This window comes from Herpailurus yagouaroundi, unplaced genomic scaffold, assembly GCF_014898765.1.
Source record: "Herpailurus yagouaroundi ecotype Mexico unplaced genomic scaffold, PumYag 161, whole genome shotgun sequence".
Classification (NCBI taxonomy): domain Eukaryota; kingdom Metazoa; phylum Chordata; class Mammalia; order Carnivora; family Felidae; genus Herpailurus; species Herpailurus yagouaroundi.
The window spans coordinates 18216697-18238584 of record NW_024412402.1 but is presented as its reverse complement, the minus strand read 5'-3'; the positions used below and the strand labels follow the sequence as shown (position 1 = coordinate 18238584).

General features: G+C 46.2%; 1 protein-coding gene and 2 long non-coding RNA genes across 7 annotated transcripts in view; all 3 read left to right on the top strand.

Annotated features, from left to right (window-relative positions):
- Nucleotides 1-21888, top strand: part of KIRREL3 (kirre like nephrin family adhesion molecule 3) — a 558415-nt gene that overhangs the window by 49279 nt on the left and 487248 nt on the right. The window lies entirely within an intron of this gene.
- On the top strand, nucleotides 4650-11679 carry LOC121035621 (uncharacterized). Its single transcript, XR_005792988.1, has 3 exons — nucleotides 4650-8765; nucleotides 10802-11011; nucleotides 11286-11679. It is a non-coding gene; the product is annotated as an uncharacterized LOC121035621 (long non-coding RNA).
- Nucleotides 13148-15175, top strand: LOC121035620 (uncharacterized). Its single transcript, XR_005792987.1, has 2 exons — nucleotides 13148-14123; nucleotides 14525-15175. It is a non-coding gene; the product is annotated as an uncharacterized LOC121035620 (long non-coding RNA).

Sequence of the window (21888 nt, the reverse complement as noted above, 5' to 3'; positions counted from 1 at the left end):
TTTTTTTTTTTTTTTTTTTTTTTTTTTTTTTTTTTTTTTTGTAGCATGATTTCGGTTCTTCTTTCCCTTTTCCTTTGGCCAATTGCTTCTTCCCTCGAGAGGAGTTCATTGCTACAGACTTCAATAAAGTGGAAAGGCTGTCCAGGGAACATTTGGCCAATTCCTCTGCCTCTCTGCAGGATTGATTGGACCAGGCGATTTGTGACTCCTGCCTTTCCTTCCATCACTCAGAGGCTTAGTTTTCCTTCTGGTTGCTTTGTCTCCAGTGTCTCATATGCCAGCATGATGATCGGCACAACTGTCTTGAACACTTCAAGTGCAATTAGTCCTTCCGTGAGGAGGAGGAGGAGGGAGGCAAGCGTTCCTCCTGACACAAAACAGTCTTCTTTTTTAGGACTGTCTACCACTTTGAGCCATTCCTAAGCAGAAGACACCCATCTTCCAGTAGCAGAATACCCCCGTGCCTTCCTCGTTATGCCAGCCCTCACATTGGTCAGTAAGGCATCATTGAGAGTCTGTTGTGGGTCCTGCAGAAAGTCAGATGCTCCGGGTGTCACGCTACAACTTTAAGACATGGCTTCTGCCCCTTTGAAGCTTACGTCTTAATTAGAGAAACATCCAAACATATGAAGGTCCTGATCAAATGCCTGAAGTGTGTCTACTGATGCACCCACCTCCAGTGTCTAGATTGTTAGGTCTTTTCTGTTTCTTTTATTTTATCCTACACGTTAAAAAGCGTATGTGGCTTCTCCATTCCAAGGCTATCCTTAGCACATGTCCTTTATACCTCTTGGGGTGGACAGATGATGGCCCCAGACGTGTTCACATCCTAATCCCCCGTGCCTGTGAATTTGTTACCTTACATGTCAAAAGTGACTTTGCAGATGAGATTTGGTGGAGATGCAATTTAAAATGGGGAGATTTTCCTAGATTATGTCGGTGGATTCCACGTAATCACAAGACAGGGGCAGAGTCTGAGAGGGGGAGGTGGCAACAGAAGCGGAGCTTGGATGGTGTGGGGCCGTGAGCCAAGGAATGCAGGCAGCCTGTACAGCTTGGAAAAAACAAGGAAATAGACTTTCCCTTGAGCTTCCAGAAGGAACCCAGCCCTGCTGATAATGTTTTGAGTTCCGACTTCCAGAACTGTAACGTAATAGATTGGTGCTGTTCTCACCTACTGAATTTGTGATCATTTTAATACAGCAGCAGTAGGAAACATACATTGATTGAGCCATCCCTGGTCACCTGACCCACATTTGCGTCTTTGGTCTTTATCTTCTTTTCCGCAGGCTATGAGCGGCCAACAAATCTAGGTTATAAGTGAACACAACTGTTTGTTTTTAAACTTTCATTGTTCCTCTACCTTCTGTCCTTTTCAACCTTTTGTAGCCAAGTTATTTTGCAAACAGTCTAAGGCATTGATTCTCAGATCTGTCTATGCCCAGCATCACCTGAAAAGTTTTTCAAATAATGCGTCTGCTCAGGCTGTTCCACGGATCTGCTGGATTGGGACCCCCACCCCACATCCACTCACTGAACTGTAGCACCTACCACACCAGTAAAACAATTCGTGAGAAAGTTAATGAAGTTACTCTTCCCCACCCCCCATCTTCGTAATCCCCAAATATGGCACCACATTCAGTCTGTAAACTCTGAAACTCTGCTACATCTTATGTGCTGATCACCTTATTTCTGGAGATTCTTGGCTTCCAGGTCCTCCTAATTTATCACTAATTGCCCATTTGTTTTCCTTCCTAACCTTAAAGATGAGTCCTCAGATCTGTGTATCTATGTTATCTATGTATGGATCTTTGTATCTATGTGTCTGGTTTTAGTGTTTCCATCATGAATTCCTGTCTCTCTTCCGTGGAGCTCAGCTATCCTGAGCATCACTTCCTCCCTTGTGTGGACAACTTCTAAACTTGTAGCTTCTTCTCTGACCTCTCTTCCAGCCCCAGTATCGCTTTCCCAACTGGCTGCTAGACCATTCTCTGTAATAGCTACCATTTGTTAGATGTTTTTAGTCTTCACGACAGTCCCCCAAGATCTTAGTCCTGTGTTCACAGATGAGGAATCTGAGGCTCGCAGAGGTTACGCATCCAGCCAGGAGTCCTACGTCCCTGTGAACCAGATTCAAAATGTACCCTCAATATTCAACAGGATCCTCGATTCTTCTTTTGGCAAGTTTTCAAAATCTATTTACATAGGGAGCTTCCTTGGGGGGTTCTGCGGGCCCAGGTCCATTACCATCCTTCCGTTTCTTCTCAAGGCAGAGAGGGAATATATTTAAGTGTGTACATTTCAAGCGTGAGCTGTTCAAGAGAAGACACCAGCTTTTCTCAGGGTGAGGCATTCCTTATTTTTCCACTTGTTTAAAACTTACCCTTCCTTCAGTGCTCAACTGAAATGCCTCTGTGCACGTGAGGTCTCCTAGACCCACCTCACACAGAAGAAATTGCCTTTTCTTTGAACTAGGGGTTTTCAGGATAGTGACTATATAGTAAACATTTCTGTCCACACCCCTCCTAGCCCTGTGTATCTGGCAACCTGCTTCTAGGGCTTTGCCAAAGAAGACTTGAATGATGAGACACTGTTGGGAATATTTTGCTCTGCCATCCGGAAACTGGTTTTTCTGAACAGGACACGTATCTTTGAACTTTCTCCTACCTCTGAGTAAGTTCTCTGCCCTCATGGGGCAGGAACCCTCTCTCTAAACTAGGCTGGTCTTGGAAATTCCCTTTATTTGGAAGGATGAATTTTTCTTCCCTAAGAGGCCTCTCAGCTCAAGTTCTGCTTTATCACTTTTTCTACCAAGGAGTCTAAGTGCTCTGTGCAGATGAAACTCCTGATACCCAGCCCTAGCACCCTAGAATTCCAATGATAAATCTACAGATGGTGGCTCCCCACCTCCACCCTCTTCCGTGTAATGTGAGATGTGGAAAGAGAGAAATCAGCCCATCTCGACACCAACTGGTAGAGGCATCCCCAGCAGGACCTCAGAGAAGGATAGGTCTTCCTACATGGAGGAGGAAAGTGTAAGCTTCCTTTGTGATGCATCAAGCAAGAGTAGAGACTCACAGGTAGAAATAATGAGTGACAGGAGAAAGGCGGCCACAGTGGGGAGACCACCCTGGTTGAGCTGGAGCATTTAAGGGACATGACATTATCCCAGTAAATGGCTTCAGATTCCAAAGGATCTTAAACACCAGCCAAATGGAGATTAGCCTTGACGTTAGGGGCACTGGGTATCCTTGTATATTTTAAAGCTGGAAAGTGATCTAATGCTTAGGTTTCCATAAATAAATAACCAAAAGGAAGAAGGGAAGAGTGGCCAAATGTCTTAAATTCCTCTTGGGCCTATTGCCTGATTTATCTTGGACCCCAAACACACAGACATGTGCAGATTTTCTTGGATTATTTATTTTGGTTTTAACGTACACAGTGGAGAACTCGATGTGAGCTTGGCTGGATGCTTCAGAGAAAAGGGCTGTGTTGTGTATGCATCTGTTGTTGCAACTGGTGCAGGCCATCTGTGGGTGGTTCCTGCCATTCTTAGCAGCCCTCCTTCTCTCTTGGAGAATGAAGGCTCCTACACTGAGTCATTTGGTGGCCGCTGAATTTTATTTTCGGAACGTGTCCTAAATACTGCAGGCTGCCCACTCACTATGCCGAAGAGAATGCCCTTTGAGAAGAGGATTCCTATTTGTCTAACAACAGCTTGCTGCTGGGGCGATCTCTCTCTTTTGTCACAGGCTGAATGGGGAAATGCTCAGCCTTTGATCTCCAAGGCTGAGAGCGTCCAGGGAGGAAGCTGAGCAGCCCGCTATGGTTTGAGTCTGAAACACATCTTTATGTTGCTTCACACGACGTTGCATGTGGATCACTATCTCGGTGTTCTAGAAGAATCGGAATCATAAAGTTTAAGAACTGGAGGGGACCCCAGAGTCCAGCTGCCTACAGATCACCTGAATGTCCTTTACAGTAGTTCCAATTCGGGGTCATTCTGCTGTGTCTTGCTAGCTTCTTGTGCCAGGAGACTCACTACCTTGAAAAGATTTCTAATCCAGGGTAGCCAGTAGCCTCATACAATACCCTGTTTATGTAAGCCTTTCTAGAGAGAGTGAGTTAGATGTTTTAAAAGCTCACCAAAAATCATACCTGCAGAGCCTGCAAATTCATATCGAGGAATGTGGCTAAGGAACTAAATGAATGAATGAATCAAAATGCAATGTAATGTAATAAAGTGAATTAAAAACCATGTTGTAGAATAATAAGTGTTAATATGAAGAGGCAGTAGTAGCTATCATTTTAAGCACTTGTTCTACGTCTTTTCTGAGAGCTTTCCATGTACTATTTTATTTTTATTATTATTTTTTTTTTAAATCTTTTTTTTTCAATGTTTATTTATTTTTGGGACAGAGAGAGACAGAGCATGAACGGGGGAGGGGCAGAGAGAGAGGGAGACACAGAATCGGAAACAGGCTCCAGGCTCTGAGCCATCAGCCCAGAGCCCGACGCGGGGCTCGAACTCACGGACCGCGAGATCGTGACCTGGCTGAAGTCGGACGCTTAACCGACTGCGCCACCCAGGCGCCCCTCCATGTACTATTTTATTTATTATTCATTCAACCCTGGTGTGTCATGATGTGTGTGTGTGTGTGTGTGTGTGTGTGTGTGTGTGTGTGTTTTGAAGGCTGGGAGGGTCAGGGATTCTGTGAACACTTCAGAGTTTTTTGAGGATGAGCTAATGGTGTCTTCCGTCTCCTGTCTCCTACACTGGCTTCTGAATTGCTATCCCCACCCCAGCCGTCTGCTTTCCTGAGGCTCCACGAACCATTTCCCCACTTTGCCTATCCTATGGTTGGTTGGGGTCAGTCGCTTTTTCACGTCCATCAAGACAAGGCAGGCTCCCTGAGGAGGTAGGCTTTTTAGGAAGACTTAAAGGGGGTGAGGGACTATCATTAGGTAAAGCCCTGAAGAAAGGTACTGAATGATGGATCTTCTAAATGCATATTAATGCTTAATTGTTTCTGATGTTCTTTGGAGAGCCTGAGCCTCTCCTAATTTTCTTGATCTCTCAACCCTGAGGAAGAGCTGTACTGTCTGTCACACTGGACCAGGAACTTGACTTCCTGCATGGCAGTTCTAGAACGATTCCACTGTCTTCCTAGCTATGAACATAGGATGTGACAGTCCTGGACCTTAGTGAATATCACAGTGGTTACAAGAGTCTCTGGGTCCCTCCCCCTGGGCTCTCGCTCTCACTGAGATCCTTCTGTAGGGGGGCCCAGATGCATCCAGAGTTTTTCTCATGCTGTGTTTGAAACTTGACCATTTTTTTTTAATGATAAAGAATAATTTCAATAATGTAGAGTTGGTTTCTTATTAAATCAAAGGAGAAAGATTATCAAGCGTGGTAGGTATTGTACTTTAAGTTGATTACAAAAAGCTTTATTGAGGGTTAACCACTAGGCAATGGATAGAAAATCAATTACACGGTAGTTAAACATCCAATAATATGTGTTGTAATGAACAATTCATATTTAACACCTCTTATGAAATAATGAGCTGTGTTGGAGTTTTGGGGTAGCCAAGCAGCAGTTGGGATATGAGAGTAAAATCTTGAGGAGGCTGACACCATGTTTTATCAAGTAGCATCTCACGGCATCATGGTTATGTGAGGGCTGGTTCACTTCCCATTCCGGTATCATGCTTCCTGACAGCTGACATGACCACACAGCTTCTAAGAGTCACCAGTCTAGACCGAGACCCAAGACTGCACTGACGTCAGATTGGTATGAAAGAACAAGTCGTTAAGTCACTAAGATGATGCTGTGCATCATGAAATTAACATGTCCAGATTTCCTTAGGTAATGTGGACAGCCAGAGGGTCCTTTTCTCATCCTATCCCAGTCTATAGAGACCCATCTCTTCACCGTCTGCCATATTGTCTCCCACGTGATACATGAAAGCCTGACTCAGAACTCTTTATATTTAAATGGTATTTGCATGTAGTGTGTTCATGAATAACTCAATTCAGTTGCTATTCATGCTTTTCCTTTTTCACCACACCGCCCAATCAAATGTGATTTCAAGCTAGGAAGGGGCCATCCAGTCGCAAAACCTGCCAAGCCACCCACATTTCTGGCTTCACTGAAGGTTGTTCTGTAATTCCCTGTGTCTCCTTCTGCTCCGGGTTCTATAATATGAAGCTAGTATTTTCAAAGGAGTTCACAGTTTGTGCCTCCAGAATCAGACCATGGTAGAGTCCTTCAGTTGAGCCAATTCACAGATATTTTGCAGAGTTACAGGAGAGGTGAAGGAGAAAGCAAAGAGTGGAAGACAAGAAGAAAATAGCAGCGTTCAGGTGGCAATTGGAAATGAGAACCAGTGAAGCGGAGAGAATACAAAGCGGCTATTTCATGGGTAGAAGATCGCGATGGGGAAGGTTCACTCATGAGTAGGAGAAGCTGAGTGAGGAAAGGACAATAGGAGGGAGTAAGCTATTGGCTCAGAAAACACTGGCTCTGGCTGACATTGTGAAGATCATAAAACCAACCTGAGGTAAGTAGGATAGTTAGCATTTGGGAGCTTAGGCTCTAGAGCCTGGCAGACTAGATTTCTGGTCCTTTCTGCCACTTGCTAGCTATGAGGTTGGGAATTTATTTAACCCCTCTGGGCCCAGTGATGCAAAATCTACGTGCTTACACCCAAGTACCTAGTATAAGATCTGCCGTATCCTTGTCATGCAATAAATATTGGACAATGTGTATGTAATCGTATCTACCCTATATGGGCATTTTTGTGCAGACAGATTGCAAAAGGCCAGGTAGGACATTTCATGTATTGCCTGGTACATATAATATAATTATGAGCATACTTATTACTGCACTTATTTTTAAAATATGCAAGCATTTGATTTTCTGTAGCCATTTGATCTTACTACGTAAACGATGTCCCTCCTGTTGCTACCACGCTGGGAACTGCTGTGAATGCTGGGGCATATTTTGTGAGCTCCCATCATAGTGGCTGGCATTAAACATGCTCCGAGATAGGTTAAGGAAGTGAGTCGCTTGCGGAATCTTAAAGTGGGAGCTCACCTTACTGAACATCTAGTCTAGCCTGTAGATTTTATAGGCACAGCCTATAAATCCTTTTGGGACCAAGTAGAAATCGCTGTAGCAGCATGGCATTTTGTTAACGAGGATGCTGTGGCCCAGGGAGGCTAGGTGGTTTGGGCTGGGCAACCCAGTGTGTGATGACTAAACCAGAAGTATAGCCCAGGTCACGCAGTTCCCGGGGTGGTGGCAACCAAGCCTTCCCTTCCAGGGACAAGGGTGGCTAGCCAGTTGTAGAGCCTGGGGGCCGCTGTGTAAGATGTGACTTTCTCATGTTGCAGTCTCCAGGGGCTTCAGTGTCTTTTCGGAGGAAGAGCTTACAACCTGAGGCCTGGAATCTGAGGTTGGGGTTGTCACAAGGGGGTCGAGCCCAAATTCTAGGGCTGTGGGTTCCGAGGTAGAATTCTTGACAGTTCCAAGTAGGATTCCGGACTCCACCTGAATTTCTCAAACACCAGCCCGGGATTTGAGAGCTGGAGAAGCCCTGATGTATCAGCAGTCACGATAGGTTGTGGGAAAGGCACGTGAAAAGTGATGGGAATGAGATGAAGGAGGTGTCGAGGAGCAAGAATTCCCGTCCCCTTGAAGGTCCTTGTAGCTGGATTAGGAATCAGAGTGACACGAGACAGAATAACAGGAGAAAACCAAATTTTACAGGTGTGTATAATGGGACATCCACATAGACATGGAAATTCCAAAGACCATCAGGCAGCATGGAGTAGATATGTCATCCTGAAACTAAGGGGAAGGGGTAAGAGTCTGGGACTCCAGAGGAAAAGAATGTACTTCACGGGACCATAAGAGGAACAGACGTTTGGTAATTAGATGTTTGCCCTGCCTTACAGATGGGCCACTCCGAGAAAAACTGATCTGTTAATAACCCTTATTCTGGGGAAGACCCCCAATTTAGATTCTTCTGTGTGGTTAAGGGTGGGAGAAAAGTTTCTCTTCAGCCCGCAGGGACTCAATTGCCTTCAGCTCAAAATAATCCACATGCTAACGTGGCACTTTCTGGGTTGGGGGGCTTTCCTGAACACCATCGGAATCAGGGCATTTGTTGGGGGCAGGGAGTGGAAGTTCTGCTCCTTAGACAGGCCATCCTTACTGTTTACGGCTGGTGTGCTGGTTAATCCGAGGGGATTTGCATAGATGCAGGGACCAAGGAAGAGAAGGTTTGGGGACCCTGGGGGACAGCAGAGCAAGAAGTGGGAAGGGTGTGTGAGGGCCTGCATCCAAGAAGCTTCCAGTCTCATGGCCCCTTCCATCCTGATTTGCTATAACCCCTTTCCCTTGGGGCTTGAATCCAGGGAACTCTTAGGGAAAGACCTGACACATGACAAGTACTCAATAGGTATTTGATGAATGAATGAATGAATCCATGAATGAAAAGAATTTTAGAGCTAAAAGGGACTGTAATGGGCCTCAAGTGATGGCTATAACCAACACCATTCAATTACTAATTCCAATAAAGCAACTCTCAAAGCACTAACAGAAGCTTGAAAACGGAGAATTTATAATCACCAACATGCTTGCTGTCAAAGTCATGATGGTGGCCTGCTTGGGACCTGTCCCCCTCTTCTGCAGCTGCCTCAGGGAGATGAGAAGGCTTCGGTGTAGGAGCCCAGTGCAGCAGGGGGAACATCTGTGGTGAGTCTAATGAGGCTATTAGGGTGGAGGTAGGTTAGCAGCTTCCCCTGAAGGCACCAGGGGAGACCTGAGATCTGTCTCCCCACCGCCTGGGGGAACATATCTAAAGACTGGCTAAATTGCAGGTGCAGACTGAAAAGATACTGAATAGCCCCAGGCCACATTCTTCTAGGGACCTTGTGGAGACGTGGTGGGGGTGGTTTGGGGTGGGGGGCGCAGAGAATGACTTCTTTCAAAAGGCCTGGATGGGCTGGCTGGAAGGAGGGTGAAGAAAGGAGCAGAAATGGTTCTGCGGGCCCTCCAGGGAGCTAGCGGAGGTATTCTCCCGCCGCCCCCGACACAGCCCGTCATGTCGCACTTGGGAGCTGAATGTCGCTGATAGGTAGCAGAGTAGCTGCTGACGCCGGGGAAGTCTGAGTGGTGGGTCTTGTCGTTACAGAAATCACACCGGACAGCAGCGAGGTAGGGGTGGGGACGGCAGAGAGCAGGGCCCTGAGAGTCTTCGAATGTGTCAAAGCAGTTTTGTCACCGTGAAGGCAAACCCAAAGTGAAGCGTAATGGAGAACTCGAGGCAGATAGAGTCTGTCAGTGAGATTTAATTTGTTTCAGAACTGAGAGAGTTGCGAGAGCCCCCGTTCTTGATTGGAGTGGACAGCGGAGAGGTGGGAGCGCACAGGGCTGGAGCTACTCATTCCAGATAGGACTCCGGTAAACCAATCAGATAAATCTCTTCATTAGGGTCTTGAGTAAAAGGCAAGTGGAAAGAGGGCAGAGCGCAGCCTGTAGATTAAATTTGGTCAGAGCCAATATCTGACAATCCCCCATGCTGTTATCCAAATGAAAGCTAATGCAACTATGAATTAGCAGCCCCAGGAGCAATGGAGGAGGGAATTCAATTCTCTCCAACTCTGCTCCAGTCTAGACTGAAAGAGGAACCACGGGAGGCTGGCGTCGCTCCCTCCAGGCATGCAGGTGTTGACTGGGCACCTTGTGCCCCACTTGGGCTTCCCCACTCAAGTCTCAGAGTGTGGGCCTCAGTCATGTCTCAGGTCTGCTCAGCCAGCTCCGGGAAGGCCCAGGGTGAGCCCTTCGTCTTCCAGAAGGTTTCAGCTGCAAGGGAGCCTCGTTCCCTCTGAGGAAATTTCGCCTTGCCTTCCTCCTGCCAGCCTTGAGCATGACTCTTTTCTTCACAGTGAGCCCTGGACAGAGTTCCCCGGCTGGCCCTTGATATTTCTTTTTTTTTTTTTTTTTCTACCCTACGTTTTTTATTTATTTTTGGGACAGAGAGAGACAGAGCATGAACGGGGGAGGGGCAGAGAGAGAGGGAGACACAGAATCGGAAACAGGCTCCAGGCTCCGAGCCATCAGCCCAGAGCCCGACGCGGGGCTCGAACTCATGGACCGCGAGATCGTGACCTGGCTGAAGTCGGACGCTCAACCGACTGCGCCACCCAGGCGCCCCTGGCCCTTGATATTTCTAAATCCAGAAGTCCCCCAGACGGTAGCTATGCTTGTCGTGAGAACAGTCTGACATAGAGGATTGTCCAGTCACTATGTCGCCCACCTGAAACGAATGTAGCCTCGCGTGTCAGCTGTACTCCATCACAACAACAAAAACATAAGGAGTCCCCACCTAGCCTGAATCCAGTGATAGTGTATCACTCTCCCCTGCCAAACCTTCAGAACAACCATTTCCCCTCTTTGTTTTCAACAGAACAGAATTTTAATGAAACTAAGAGCACATAGGGGACCATGGATGGCCTTCCTTCCACTTATGGAGATTGATCTTTAATGCTTCCCTTGGAGGAAATGCCTGCCCTTGACCCCTCACATCTGTCATTCTGGCCCCACTGACCCTGCAGTCGTGCCCTTTGCCCTGCCTTCCAACCCACATGGCACTCACCCTCAGATATGTATTCGATATTAATGCATTATTGTTCATTTATCTTTCGGTCTGTTGATTTAATCTCGTCCTGGGCTTATCCTTCACCCGTGTGCCATGGTATCGTGTAAATATGCTCTTACGTTCCTAATAGACAAAGTCGGCCGTGTCTAGGTAATTCTTCGGTTTGCACAATGCAATCTACAGCGGGGCCTTCTTTTGATGATGTTGGCGATAATGATATCAGATTGTATGGAGAAGGGCAGAGAAAAGCCGCCATTAGTTCCAAGAGGGAGGCATTGAGTGGCAGAGAGGGAATCTCCTCCAGCCCTCCCTGGGACGGGGTCTCGCTGTCAGCTAGCAGGTAAGAGGAGAGAAGGAATGAAGATGAATGTTTTACCGCGGTGGCTGCCCAAGGCCCGAAGCCATCTCAAAAGCCAATCCCCGAGACCCCCAAGGGAAAGGGCCAGTGGTGCAGCACTGGGGGCCTATGGCCCTGATGGGAACATTTATCAGACATCTGTGCAAATGAGAGCAGGGAAGCAGAGCTTGTCCCAAGAGACGTTGTCTGCACCGGGTGGGGGGTGGGTGGAGGGGGGATATCTTAGAATAAAATCCTTTAATGTTTCTCTCCACAGCAATATAGTCTCCTTAATATGACAAATCGGAGCTCCTGCCGTACTTTACTGCCTGCATGTTAATGAGCCGAGCCCGTGTAACAGAGCCATTTGGTGGAGGGAGTTTACAAACAACTTGGTTTTGAGATACTCAGAGAGAGAGGGAGAGAAGGAAGATGAGGTTGCATTGAGAGCCGTAGGTCTGACGGAGGAGGCAGCCTCCCTACAAGCCTTGGGACTCAAGGAGAGCCCCCTGGAAGAGTCTTTGCTCTTGGAGTGGCCACGCAAAGAGAGCTGGGGGAGACCTCTAAGACTCTGAGATTGCATTTCACTGAAGGACCCGATTCATTAAAATGATGTACAAAACACTCGTCAGGGGGCGCCCAGGTGGCTTAGTGGGTTGAGCGTCCAAATTCAGCTCGGGTCATGATCTGGCGGTCTGTGGGTTCGAGCCCCGTATCGGGCTCTGTGCCGACAGCTCGGAGCCTGGAGCCTGCCTCAGATTCTGTGTCTCCCTCTCTCTGCCCCTTCCCCACTCATGTTCTCTCTCTTTGTCAAAAATAAATAAACGTTAAAAAAAAAAAAAAAAACACTCTCCAGCACGTGCTACAAGATTCCCAGGGTGAATGCAGGTCACTGTCCCCATCTGGCTGCCACTCTGTGGTGCTTGAGTGACCCTCTCCAGCTGGAAGAGCAGGGGAGAGAATGGGACCTAGGCTTTCACAGAATGGGTCAGCCTGTTTTCTGAATCCAGGGTTAGGGTAATGTCCAGATTCCTTATCACCAGGCTCGTGAGGTCACTTTGTTATCTCGACAGGGTGAAACAGTGGCCAGTGTGAGTGAGCCCTTTGGAACACTAGAGACCTTGTCATAATGACGACGATGATGGCGACGGTTATGATGATGATGGTGACAATGTCACATAACGTACTCTGTGCTTACCAGGTGCCAGACCCGGCAGTAGGGGTTTTAGATGCATGTATCATTTAATCCTTACTCAACTAAGTGCTTGATAAGACTGTTATTCCATTTTTAGGATGAGTAAAGTAAGGTTCGAAGAGTTCAGTATCTTGATCACAGTTACAAATCTCCTTAGTGATGTCGCATGCAGAAGTATCAATCATTGGAAGAACATGTATGGAGCCTCCTTGAAGGATGTTGTATTACAGAATACTTGAACTAGAAGGAATCTGGACACGATCTGGCCCAACCTTTCTCACTATCCAGGTGGAAAAACCATCAGCCCGGAAAACAGAAGTGACCTCTGCAAGGCTAGGCCACCAGAAAATGGCAAAGCTGGGGTTAAAGTCCAGATCTTCTGAATTCCAGTGCTTTGTTCCTCTCTGGCACCCTCATTGTCTTCCAGTTTGGAGTGTTGCAGGATTTTAATTTTTAGGTAATGTGCTGATGGCTGGTGGTGAATTAAGCGCACGTGGGAACTAAAACATCTAAGAATCGGGAAAGAGCCGAGGGGAAAGCTGGTGTCCATTGAGCAGCTATAGTTGGACTGAGAAAGAGACCTGGGACACCCGCCATCTTGCTCTAGGGACGCATCACCTGAGATGGGAGCAGCCCCCTCAGGGAAGGCTGCGAGGGTGGGAGGTGTCTGGGTCTGGTCCTGGGATCCTTGTTCATCCAGGCTTGTACCTGAATACTCAAAGAGGATGGGTTCCAGAGAACAGGGAAATGACCAGAGATGGGCCTTCTCTCCCATCCACCTGAGTGTGCCCAGCCCCTCATCTGGGCTGGAGGGATGTAAATGCCAACTAATGTACCATGTGGGGCTGGCTGCCTAAGAATCACCTGGAGAGTAATTTATAGACAGATTCCCAAGCCCTACTCCCAGAACTTCTGATTCAGAAAGTCTAGGTTACTATTCACCTATATTTTTAATATTGCCTCCAGGTGATTCTGATTATCAGCCAGAGTTGGAGCCACTACTGAAGGCTCTGATGTCATCGGGCAAACACAGAAGCAGGTGGAAAGATCAGCGAAGGAGGAGAGCCAGTTAAATGCAAAAAATGGTGATAGAGGGCTTTTGGGTGGTTTTTTTGTTTTGTCTTTTGCTATAACCCCTGGGTTCCTGCCAACGATGATGCTGAGGGTGATTCCAGTGTTGAGGGACAAGAGAAAATGGACTTCTGGGTAAGATCCATTATCTTAATGCAGATGAAATTTTCAATAATTACAACTTCTTGTCAAACATGCAGGCTCAATTGAAATAAAGTCGTGAATGGTGCCAGGATTATCTAGATCAATTCTCCTGTATGTGTTATCCCTGGTAGTCTCTCGAGAGATAAAGCACCCATCATGCTAGGTAATTATGTGGATAAGTGTGGCAATTCCACAGTAACCCAGCCATAAGTGAATTCAGTGGGAACAATTCAGGCTGATGTAGCTGGAGGAGAGGAGGGGACCAGAGCAAAGTCCAGATAGCATTGTGACAATCATGGCCTCATTTGTGCTGTCAGCAATAAAGCACTAAATCACTGCCTATAGGAGGTAGGCACAAGGGTAAGTTAGAAGAATTCTAGACCATCCCTCAGTTTTCCAACTGGCAGATTCCCGAAATGCGGCACTTATGAGCCATGTGACCGGAAGAACATGGCAAACTCAATATTAAGAACATGGCCTTAGCATGTAAGATCAGTGTGTGGCTCCTCTTGGTAAAGCAGAGAATGAACACGCACATGTGTGAGCATACACACACACACACACACACACACACACACAGTCCATCAAAACGGGGAGAAGTTACTTCTCAATGTTGTAAATTTAAATGAAGTCCGGAGTAGTGAAGGCCATTTGTAAGGTCTGCTGAGCTAATGGATTCATAATGACTTTTCAAGCTTCGCTCGGGTAAGAAATACTGTTCATTTTTTAATTGCATATAATTATACTTTTTCATAATCTAGGGCAGCATAGCAAAAGTAAATCTACTGGCTTAATTATAAATCTTTTTATTATCTGGAACCCTGCTGAAATAAAAGGAAAGAAACAACTATTGTTTTTTTTAATCTAGTAAAAAGGATTAAAAAAAAAAAAAACCTCAATGTTAAATGAGTTACGATGTTTTTGATGGGAGAACACTGGTTTGTTTCACGTTTGATATTCTTTTGGTGGGGGGCAGGGGGGAAGGCTGTTTGTAGAAGTGCCCGGACGTTCTGACCTGCCTGTGGTCCAAACTGCCTCCTGTCCTAAGGGAGTGAGCATTTGCTGGTCTGTTCAATAATCTGAGAGAGTCCTTTTTTTATCCCTAGAGGTGGAGTCTGGGAAGAGCTTCAAGCTTGAAGGTGCAGCAGGTTAGGGGGAGAAGGGGTTGCATTCCGGGAAGAGGTGAGAAGTCTGAGGAGCTGAAGCTCCCAGGATCATACTCGGATTATTCTTTCCACTGGGTTTCTCCTCCTGATCTTCCCAAGACTCTCCTGTGACTCTGTGGCTCGCTCAGAATGACCCTGGGGGGAAAGATGCACTTCTGAAGGACACGGGATGATAACCTGGCCAGGAAGATGCATTGCTTTCATGGAGATGAGATTGGCTGTACCCTCCGTTCCTTGTAGAGTAGAAATGCTGGACCAATCACGTGGAAGGGAGCAGCACCATTCCGGAGGCATGAGCAGGTTCGGGGCGACGTAACTGTGTCTGAGGCAAGGAGAGCAGGCTCACGAAAACACGGGCAGTTCTCCGTATTCAGCTCTCCACTGCCCCCCCACAAGTCAGAGAGGGTCGGAGGCACCTGCTTCCAGGTGGGCAGCAGAGGGCCCGTTAGCGCCGGAGCCTGGGGGAGGCGGGGAGCCCCTGGGCAGCACCAGCCGAGCCCTCGCCGAACCGTCCTGAAGACCTGGCTTCTCCCTGACCCAGAATTCCACGATCCCTTGAAAAGGCATCAATGCTGGATGCCCCTTGTTTAAGCGAATCAGGTACTCAGTCATTGCTGGGGAGGCAGGGAACCCAGAGAGAAACACTAATGAAGCTCTTAAAGGCTCGGTAGCCCATAGGGGCCTGATGGACATGGATGGGGTTGCAGCCCCGTCTCAGAAGAGGGGGACGTTATCCTGAAAGGCGACGGCGGTTCGCAGTGAACGTCTCTAAATCCCTCTGCGTTACTTTTTGCCACTCTGGCCCCAATTCCGACCCCACGCACACGCCCCCGTGGCACCTCAAGTGTGGGACACGCTATACATTCTGTGCTTCGAATGGCAACCGCCCCTGGTGGCGCGTGCAACCCGTGCCTGGCGCTGGCTGAGAGCTGCTTCTCTCCCTGCAGCCTCTGCTCCGGCAGCCACGTCTTCACCCCCGACGTAGGGGTTCCCTTCTCCTGCTACTTACTCTGGGCTCCAGATTGCTGTTGTCAGGCCGGTGCTGCCAAAAAGTGGCCCCGAATTTGAACCCCTCTCCCCAGAAAGAAGCAGAATCTCACATCTCCCGTGGAGAACTCCCTTTCATGCCCTCTGATGCCTGCAATCAGGGAGGGGTTCCTGGAAGAGGTGAACTTGACAGTACAAGAGTGGTCGTGAACAGTCAAAGGACAGTTGTGTCCAGAAAGTTGCTTTAGTAACGCATTAAAGTAAGAACCCCCCCCCACCCCCCCGCTCCCCGCAAGGGTGATGAGTTTGGCTAGCCAACCTGAATCCCACTAGGGGTCATCCAGACCCATTTCCTAGGTATATGATGCTTTTCATCAGCCGGTCACTAAATCCCAGGGAGTATGCTTTACTCCTCTGGACTCTCCTCAGAGCAGATAAGACACATGCCAGTTTAGACTCCTGGCACCACCACTTAAGAGCTATGTGGACTTTGACTTCATCTTTCTTAATCTCTATATGCTCATCCATAAAATGGGTATAATACTAGCGGGCCTGCAGAGTCCTAAGAATTAGAGAAAAGTCAAGGACCTAGTGAAGTCAGAGGCCTGCTACCTACTCAGTGCTCAACGGGTGTTTTTTGGTGTGTTTTTTTTTTTTTTTTTTTTTTTTTTTTGCTGTCTCTGTTGTGGCTATTATATTCCTAGATTCAGAAAGCTGGGTACACGTTCCTGTTTTTCTCGTTGCTGGCAGCTTGGCCTTGGTTGAGTTGCATAGTTTTTCAAAGCTTTAGCTTGGGCGTCTGGGAAGTGCAGCTAACGACTTCTGCCTTAACCAGGTAGCGAGAGGTTTCGCAACAACCAGTAAAAGTAAAAGCCTAGCACAGCGATTTAAACAAGCAGGAAGTAACACCCCCTCACTTACCGAGCCTTCCAGGATATGCTGTCGCAGTTGGTTTGGCAGCTTGACCGTGTCAGGACGAGCATCTTTGGGGCTCTCTGGGCCCTTCTGTACCAGCTTTTCCCTTGGTGGTCCTTGACGTTTCTAATTCTTAGAAATGCCTTGCTCTAGGCACAGAGAAGGGGGCAGAGGAAGGGACAGAAGATCAGCCTCTCTGTGTCCAAAAGAGGAAAAGCTTTCCCAGAGCCCACCCGGTAAACGTACACTCACATCTCCTTGACTGCGACTGGATGAGGGTCAGGCCAGTCAGCCAGTGGTGTTCGTCCCACATCCACCGATGGGGCTGCTGTGAGAACAGACAGACGAGTGTATGTTAAAGCATTTTGTAAGAGCGTCACAGAAGTAAGTTACTATCCTTCCTCTAGCTCTTGTACAAAGGAGAGGCCAGTCAACTGGGTAAGTGATAACTCTATTGTTCAGGCCTTTAACCCCCACCGAGATGAATGGAAGACATTCTGGAGGCCTGGTTGTTTTAGTACAGGCTCCTAGGTCATAGCCTCTTTCTGACCGAGCTGCGGGTTACCCGTTTCATTTTGCTAGTGGGATGAGGCTTGAATTGTGCTTGGTGACTTCACTTGTCCCTGCTTGATGTAAGTGGAAGGCTATGTTTCTAGGTAAATATGGTGAATTTCTAGTGCCCAGCAGGAGGTATTCCTGAAAGGCTCATTCACCAGTAATGGGGTGATGTTACATTAATCATAGGTAGTCTTCTTAATGTGTGCCCTCCCATTCTTGTACCCTCATGACATCCTTAATAAGCATCTGCTATCTTTAACAGCTTTATTGAGGCATAATTTACATACCATAAAATTTGCTAAGTATACAATCGAATGATTTTTAGTAAATTGACACAGTTGTGCAACCGTTACTACGATCCAGTTTTAGAACAGTTCAGTCTCCCCTGAACAATCCTTCCTGCCCGTTTGCAGGCAATCTCTACAACCCCACCCGCTCTCACCGTGCTCCAGGCAATTACTAAGCTACTTTCTGTCTCTAGATTGCCTTTTCTGGACATTTCGCACCAACAGGATTGTACAATATGTAGCCTTCTGTGTCTGGCTTCTTTCACTTAGCATGTTATTGAAGTTCACCCACATCGTAGCTATCAGTCGTTGGTCCATTTTTGTACGGATGAACAGTCGATGATGAACATTTTAGTTCCTTCCACTTTTTGCTCCTTATGACTTTTTGCTCCTTATGAAGATGCTGCTGTGAACATTCATATGTATGTCTTTTGTGGACACATATTTTCCTTTCTCGTGGATAGAGATCTAGGAAATGAGTTGCTGTGTCATATAACTTTATGTTTACCATTTTAAGAACCTGTCCAACTATTGTCCACCTTTTACCAGATTGTTAACATTTGTTACTGTCGATGAACCTACACGGACACCTCATCACCCCAAGTCCATAGTCTACGTTACAGGGTTCGCTCCTGGTGTTATACACTCTGCGGGTCTTGACAAATGTATGATGACATGGATCCACCATGACAGTATTGTAGAGTAGTTTCACTGCTCTAAAAACCCTCTGTGCTCTACCTGTTGATCTGCCCTTCCCCTCAGTCCCTGGCAACCACTGATCTTTTTACCATCTCCATAGTTTTGCCTTTTCCAAAATGCCATGTGGTCATTCACAAAGTATGTAGCCTTTTCAGGTTGTTGTTGTGTTTTCACTTCGTAATATGCATTTTAAGTGTCCTCCAGATCTTTTCATGGCCTTCATCAGCTTATTTCTTTTTAGCCCCGAATACTATTCCATTATATGGATGTACATGTATGTATCCATTTACTCGTTCCTACTGAAGGACATCTTGGTTGCTTCCACGTATTGCCAGTTATAAATAATTAGTTGCCATATGTGCAAGTTATGGTGTGGACATAAGTTTTCAACCCATTTAGGTAAATATCAGTATGCTTATTGGATCATAAGTGTACGTTTAGTTTTATAAGACACTGCCAACCAATCTTCCAAAACGGTTGGGCCATTTTGCATTCCCAGCAGCAATGAGTGAGAGTTCTCTTGCTCCACATCCTCACCAGCTCTTGCTGCTGTGTGTGTTTTGGATTTTGACCATTCAAATAGGTGTATAGTGTCGTCTTTTGGTTCTTTTTATTTGCAGTTCTGCAGTGGCACATGAGGTGGACCATCGTCTCATATGCTTATTCACCACGTGTATATCTTCTTAGGTGAGGTGCCTGTTCAGGTCTTTTGCCCATGATTTATCCAGGCTGTTCGTTTTCTTATTGCTGAGTTTCAAAAGTTCTTTGTATGTTTTGGTTAACAGTCCTCTCTGTCAACTATGTCTTTTGCAAATATCTTCCCTTCGTCTGTGACTTGTCTTCTCATTCTCTTTCTGCCCATTTTTCAGTTGGGTTGTTGGCTTTCTAATCATTGATTTTTTGAAAAGAGTTGTTTCTGTGTTCTGGATACAAGTTATTTTATCAAAAGTATATGATTTTCAAAGCGTTCTCCCACTGTGTGGCTTATCTTTTCATTTGCGTAATGGTGTCTTTTGAAGTGCAAACGTTTTTAATTTTGATGAAATCCAAATTCTTAATGCATTCCTTTATGGATCATGCTTTTGTTGTTTATCAGGAAACTCTGCCTAACCCAAGGTCACAGTGGTTTTCTACTATGTCTTCTTGTAAAAGTTTTATAGTTTTAACTGTAACAGGTCCATATCAATTTGGGGCAAATTATCGTGATGTGAGGCAAAGGTCTAAATTCACACTTTTGCATGTGACTATCCAACTGTTTCAGTACCATTTGTTGAAAAAACTATTCTTCTGCCACGGAATTGCCTTGACATCTTTTAAAAATAGCAATTGACCATAAATGTAAGGGTTTACTTCTGGACTCTCAATTCTGTTCCATTGATTTAAATGTCTATCCTTATGTCAAAGCCACACTGTGTGGGTTACTGTAGCATGTTTCAAAATCAGGAAATGTAAAATCCATAGTACTCCAACTTTCTTCTTTTTCAAAATTGTTTTCACTCTTCTTCATTTCTTGCATTTCTATATAAATCTTGAGATTGGGGTGTCAAGTTTCTGAAAAAAAAAACCTGCTGAGATTTTTATAGGGATTGTGTTTCTAATTAGAATAATTTGGGAAGAATTACCATTTAATGCATTAAACGCGTATTATTTATTTTGAGAGAGAGAGAGAGAGAGAGAGGGAGAGGAAGAAGCAGAGAGAGAGGGAGAGAGAATAGAATTCCAAGCAGGCTCCACACTGTCGGCACCAAGCCAGACTTGGGACTTGATCTCAGGAACTGTGAGATCATGACCTGAGCCGAAGTCAAGAGTCAGATGCTTAACCATTGAGCCACCCAGGTGCCCCGCCATTTAATATTTTCAAATCTCCTGTCCGCGACTGTGGAATGTCTCTTCATTTATCTACAACTTCTTTAATTTCTCTAAATGATGTTTTTTAGTTGGCAGCATATGAATTTTTCACTTCTTTGGTTAGATTTATTCCTAAGTGATTTCTTGTTTTTGATACTATTGAAAATGGGATTGTTCTCTTAATTTTTTTTTAAATTTGGATTATTGCCAGTATATAAAAAGAAAATTAATTTCTGTATATTGATCTCCTGTTCTGCGACCTCGTTGAAATCATTTATTAGTTCTAGTAATTTTTTCGTAGATCCCTTAGGATTTCTTTACATATAGGGTCACCTACAAATAAAAGTAGTTTTTCTTCCGTCTTCCTTCCGATCTGATTGCCAAGTATCTGTTCCTCGATTTGAAGTTCCATCAAACACTCAAGAAGAGTACAGACGAGGTCTCCAGGGAAGATCATGTGACGAGCAGGGGGGGAGGCGGGGCCTGACCCTTGGAGCTCTGCGGCAGAGGGGATGGGGAGTTTCTCATTAAGCTGTGGTGACTTTAGGCTCCCTTCTTCATTTACCAAGGTGCTAGCATGAAGGAACCGCCAGAGAAAGGCATGCCAGGGTTTGATGGTAGAAAGTTCGATGGAGAGACAGAAGATGTATTATTGTTGAGGCCCTTTCCGTGACAATTACTCTACTCCAGTATGGGGTTTTTTTTGTTTTTTGTTTTTTGTTTTTTGTTTTTTGTTTTTTGTTTTTTGTACTTTGTTCCATGAAGACATGGTCTGTTCCTCTCCCATTAATGTGGATGTCCTCTTCTGCTAAGCAACGACTGGCCGGTACCCCACCCCTTCCAAATGGACATGCGGAACTAATGACACAGTGGAGGCCAGTGAACAGTCAAGAAGGCCTTGTGTACGTGAGCGTATCGACTGCCACGACAGTGGTTCCAGACTCGAACGGCCATGCTTCCTCCTCTCCAGTGAAGTGCCTTTTAAATAATCCCTCATTATTCCACATGCAATGGCTATTATGGCTATGTGAGCTGTTATCTATTTATGTTGACTATTAATAAATTATTAGGCCATATTGTGTGGGTTTTAATAACTCCATAGGAAGAGAAGCGTGGCCAGGAGGTGAAATCTCAAGCAATTACAAATTCATAGGTTGAGTTAATTTTTTTTTCTAACACACAGAAGCTGTTCACTTACAAGTAAATTAAATACATAGGCCCATTGCCCTTACTTAGAATTCTCGTCGTGCAGAGAGAAGCTCACAGCAGATGCACGGCTCCTGGTAGGAAGTACCTGCGGGGAGTAGGCTGTTGCAGGGACTGCCCAAGGCAAGACCCAGGGCTTGTTAGGTTGCCTGCCTTGAACCTTGTCCTTGTGTGTGGGCCGAAAACCTCCATCAGGACATGAATGTTGATGGTCTAGGTCATATCTGGGTGAGACTAAGCAGGGCTTTTAAAATGCACTATTCTAAGTCAGCCTTGAAATACCGGCCCCCGAACTGGCCCACTTGACTGCTTCCCAGATGAGACTCAGGAAGCCACACTGTACCACTTGCACACATGTCCTTGCTTCTTCTAGACAAACCGGGGAGAGGCTCTTTGAAAGTCAGGATTAGAGTGTCAGCCCGGGAGATTCTTGATGAACTCTGTTCCGAGGGGTCAGACAGAGGCAGAGAAAGCACCGGGCTTCAGCCGCAAAATGGAAATGGACCCAAATCATTTTCTTGTCAGCCAGGATTTGAAAATCAATACCCAGCCTCCTTGATACATTTTTATTCTTTTTCTTCTTCTCTGGCTGTCTGCTGAGGGTGATGACAGATTTCCTTCTCCGGGTAGCTGTGGAAATGAAATCCTCCTACCCTCCTGGGGACAAGAGTGCCGTGTCCACACCCATGCAGGTTTGGAGCACAGCCTCCACAGCAATCTGGGCGGCAGGTCGCCATGGTTCTGCAAACCACTTCTGCTCCTCTCCTCCTGGCTGTGAGGGGCGGACTCTGCCTTGCCTCCCTT